Source organism: Buteo buteo, chromosome 11 (assembly GCF_964188355.1).
Source record: "Buteo buteo chromosome 11, bButBut1.hap1.1, whole genome shotgun sequence".
Lineage (NCBI taxonomy): Eukaryota > Metazoa > Chordata > Aves > Accipitriformes > Accipitridae > Buteo > Buteo buteo.
The window spans coordinates 25,689,340-25,693,901 of record NC_134181.1 but is presented as its reverse complement, the minus strand read 5'-3'; positions in this window follow the sequence as shown (position 1 = coordinate 25,693,901).

Below are 4,562 nucleotides of genomic sequence, written 5' to 3'. Positions count from 1 at the left end.
CCGAGCTCCCAAAGGACTTGAGGGCACTGGCATACTCGGGGCATCGTACCTATGAGTTTAAATTTCCATCCTTTCCATAGTTCTGAAACAGCACCATCACATCCTCACCACGTGCTATGAAAGTGTGGTGGAGCACTCGGCAAAAGACACCTTGAGAAAGCCACTGCTGAGGAAGGAAAGGTGGAGGTAAGACTTGGACTTACCACAATGATCAGGAGAGTCAAGCGGAGGAAGCTGGATAGAGGGCTGCAAAGCCCTCAGCTCTTTTATACATGTCCCAGACTGCCCGGGCCATCGGCCAAGGGGGCGGTTGCAAAAACACCAGGTAATTATGAATTCAAGCGGACAAGCTTCCTGACACAGATAGTGATGCGAGACAACTATGTGCCTCCTCACTGGGGACATTGGCGTGCAAATGCGCCCTGGAGAAGAAAGAGGTGGTGGGAGGGACGGACTGTGACACATCATTACATGAAAGACAAGGCGCTGCTGTAGCTGAACTCGCGGCACCAATAAACCCTGACCTGCCCCTAATCCCTCACTTTGCTTACGTAGAAGAATCCTGGGCATCTTGCAGAAGATTGCTGTGCCCAACCACGCCACACGCAGCACTCAGCAGCAGTCCAGCCACGCACCCAGAGCCATCGGTGCCCAGCATGCCTGTGCCCGTAGGGAGCGTGGCCACATGCAGCCTGGCTCTCTGTGGGTGCTCGGCCAGCATCTCCGGGCACAGTCCTCAGTGCCCAGGTGAGTAATCAAGTCCCTCCAGAGGGGGCTCGGGGAGGACCACGCTCACTGACATGAGGCTGAAGGAGCTGACAGTGACCTGGTCGCGTTGCTGCCCTTCTGCTCCTCCATATACGTCCCCCGTCTCAGAGGTCCCCTGTGCTCTGCCCCACTGCCGTGCCCATCGCGTCTCTACCAGGCCCCTGTGCGTTTGCGGTTTTGCCACACACGGCACCCGTCTCCTCTACGCTTTGCATGGCCGTCAAGTGAAACCGGGACCTAAAAATCCCAATGCCCGCCAGAGCCTTCGGGCTGGGCAATTAGCAGAGATGCCTGCGGACCCCAAGACCGTGAGATGCGCAGCTGCTGCTGGCATTCAGAGATGGTGGGCATTTGGAAGTCACCCCGAGCGTGTGGAATGGCTTCTGCCTTTGCCCAACCTCCCGCTGCCTCTGTTTACCAGCCTGTAAAAGAGAGCTAATGACAGGCGTGATGGCTGTGCCCAGGGTTGCAAAGCACTTCTGCAAGATGCCCAGGACTCTTCTACATAGGCAAAGTGGGGGATCAGGGACAGATCGGGGTTTATTGGTGGCACGAGGTCAACTACAGCACCGCCTTGTCTTTCATGTAATGACGTGTCACGGTCTGTCCCTCCCATCGCCCCTATCCTCTTCAGGGCACGTTTGCACACCAAAGTCCCCAGTGAAGAGGGATATAATTGTCTCGCTTCATTATCTGTGTCATGAAGCTTTTTCACCTGATTTCATGATTACGTGGGGTTTCCACCACCACCCCCTTGGCCGATGCCCCAGGCAGTGTGGGACACGTATAAAAGAGCTGAGGCCATTGCAGCCCTCTATCCATCTTCCTCCGCTTGACTCTCCTAATCAACTGGGTAAGTCCAGCTCTTGGAAGCCTCTTGGGGATCTCTGCCTGCCTCCCTCCATACAGCCCCTTCCCCACACCCTGGCCTAATCCCTCGTGCCTTTTCCAGCACTCCTTGCCTGCCTGGAAGATGTCCTGCTCCAGCCTGTGCGCCCCTTCCTGCGGGGTGGCCGCCCCGGCCCCGCTGGCTGACACCTGCAACGAGCCCTGCGTGCGGCAGTGCCCCGACTCCACGGTGGTGATCCAGCCCCCGCCCTCGGTGGTCACCTTCCCCGGGCCCATCCTCAGCTCCTTCCCGCAGTACAGCGTTGTTGGCTCGGCGGGAGCCCCCGGAGTTGGAGGGGGCTTTGGTGGCACTTTTGGAGGCCGTGGCGGTTTTGGAGGCCTTGGGGGCTACGGAGGCTCTTGGGGCTCTTGGGGCTACGGAGGCCTTGGGGGCTACGGGGGCCACGGGGGCTATGGAGGCTATGGAGGCTATGGGGGTTGCGGATATGGCGGCTGGGGCCGAGGCCACAGGTACCTCAACGGCAACTGTGGGCCTTGCTAAGCCCCACACTGGGTCCGGCCACAGATGAAGGAGAGCTCCAGAAAAGCCCCTGGCACGTCCCGACACGACGCCCTGTGGAAGGACATGCCTTCGGCATTGCTGCTCTCTGGAGCTTGGGTGCCTCGTGCCTGCTGGGGGCCCAGCTCTGCCTTCCTCCTGCCCTGCTGATCATCCCTTCAAAGCTCGCTGACTCCCGATGACAGAGACCCGCACTAAGCGCCTGCTCCTGCGGCACGGCTGATGCTCACTCTCGCTCTGCCGGCTGCCAGGAGATGTGGGGCTGCCCTTGGCCGGGGCCCTGCTCTTCTCCCAGCTGCCTCCTCCCCTCAAACTGCAATAAAAGCTGTGTCGCATCGCAAGGTCGACCCATGGTTTTTCTTCATCCTTCCTCCATACCCAGTACCCCGAGTGGCAGCCTTGGCTCCCTGGGCCGCCCCAGCCAGCTCCCACCCGGGGCCTCGTCAGGGGCACCTGCAGGAGCTGCTGTGCTTCCTCCTGCCTGCCCTTGGCAGCACGTCCCTCCACCAGCCACTCTTATGCAGCAGGGATCGTGCTCGTCTCCTTCACCAACAGCTTCTCCCTCTTTCCCTTCCCTGTCTTCCCCCCACTTTGGGCTCCTGCACTCTACAGCCCAAGAAGAGCTGTTGGGCCCCACAGTGAGTTTGCCGCCCACTCTGGCCATTCCCCAGGGGCTGCCTGCAGCCTCAGGGCCGCGGGGATTGGGATGCCAACGGAGACGCTCCAACGGCAAAGGCCCAGGTCAGAGCCACTTGGGAGGCCATGGGTCGACAGGGGAGACGGTGAGCAACCCCCAGCACCTCCCCAACTGCCGTGCCTCCATCCCCTCCACATCCCTGCACCCCTGCACCACCTCCTCACCCTGTTTTTCCTCCGTCTTCCACTGCTGCTTGCAGGCACTTTTGGCCCCGTCTTGCCCCCGCTGCTGGAGCAGAAGCTCTTCCTGGGATTCCCTGTGTCCCCCACCTGCCACCTGGGGATACGGCTCTGCCCAGGAAAAGAATGACAGGAGAGCTTCCCACAGCCCCGTGCTCTGGACCAGATTTGCTGGCCCTTGGTTGCACACCAGCCCACAAAGTAGCCCACACTGCCACACCCCCCGCAAAGCACCCAGCCACAGCAGCCATGACGCGGTCGCCAGAACCCCCTTCCACCACTGTGCCCTCAGCAGACACACAGGGGACACCACGTGAGCCAGGACCTGGTGGACGGCCGAGAGTCAGTGCAGGGGGGGACCTGGCCAGCTGTGAGGACGGGCAGAGACTGAAACACCCTCAAGGGAAAGAGAAGACGTGCAAACTTCACTTCAGGCAGTGGAAGGAAGGAACGCCTGCTCTTGCCATTTTGCTGCCTTCTATCCCATCCTCTGTGTTCACAGCTGCGGATGAGACATCTTTTCTTGAGCTCCCCAGCAGTGGCCAACGTGCTGCCACACTGCCCTTCCTGGTGGCTCTGGCCGGAACTGTCTCTGTCCAAGACCACTTTGCCGTCCTGGGATCACAAGATCAGAAGATACTTGCAGAAGGGAGGCACCTCAGGAGGGTAGACAATCCAACCTCCTGCTCGGAGAGCTTTGTGCTTCACCTGACTGGATACCCGTGGCCACTTCAGGCCTCTGAGGGGAAATCTGGGAAGACTTGGCTGTGTCTATCTCGCTCCTTCCCGGTGGCCCCCACCTCTAGCTGGGCACAGGGGCATGGCCAGCAGCCCTGTACATGCAGTGGTCGTCTCTCCATTTCCCTGGACCTCCAATCGTGACCGTTAACAAGGCAATAAAAGGAGGTAATGCCTGGCATGCTGCTTTTGCAGGGGATTTGGAAGAGCTTCTGCAAGACACCTATGGCGCTTTCACGTCTTCAAAGTGGGCCTTGGGAATGTATTGTGTTTATTGCTGGTGGGAGACCAGAGGAAGCTCAGTGGGATGTGCTCTACAAGACTCAGATGGCACTGTCATCATCAGTTGTAAGACACTGAGCAAACTGCCCAAATGCTCCAAGGGCACTACCGTGGCAGATTCAAGCAGCCCGGACCAACACGCCCCGAGGTCTGGGGGAAGTGGGAAAGAAGAAGGAAGGATGAAGAAAAACCATGGGTCGACCTTGCGATGCAACACAGCTTTTATTGCAGTTTGAGGGGAGGAGGCAGCTGGGAGAAGAGCAGGGCCCCGGCCAAGGGCAGCCCCACGTCTCCTGGCAGCCGGCAGAGCGACAGCGAGCATCAGCTGTGCCACGGGAGCAGGCACCTAGTGCAGGTCTCTGTCGTCAGGGGGCAACAAGTCTTGAAGGGATGCTCAAGTAGGGCAGGAGGAAGGCAGAGCTGGGCCCCCAGCAGGCACGAGGCACCCAAGCTCCGGAGAGCAGCAATGCCGAAGGCATGTCCTTCCACT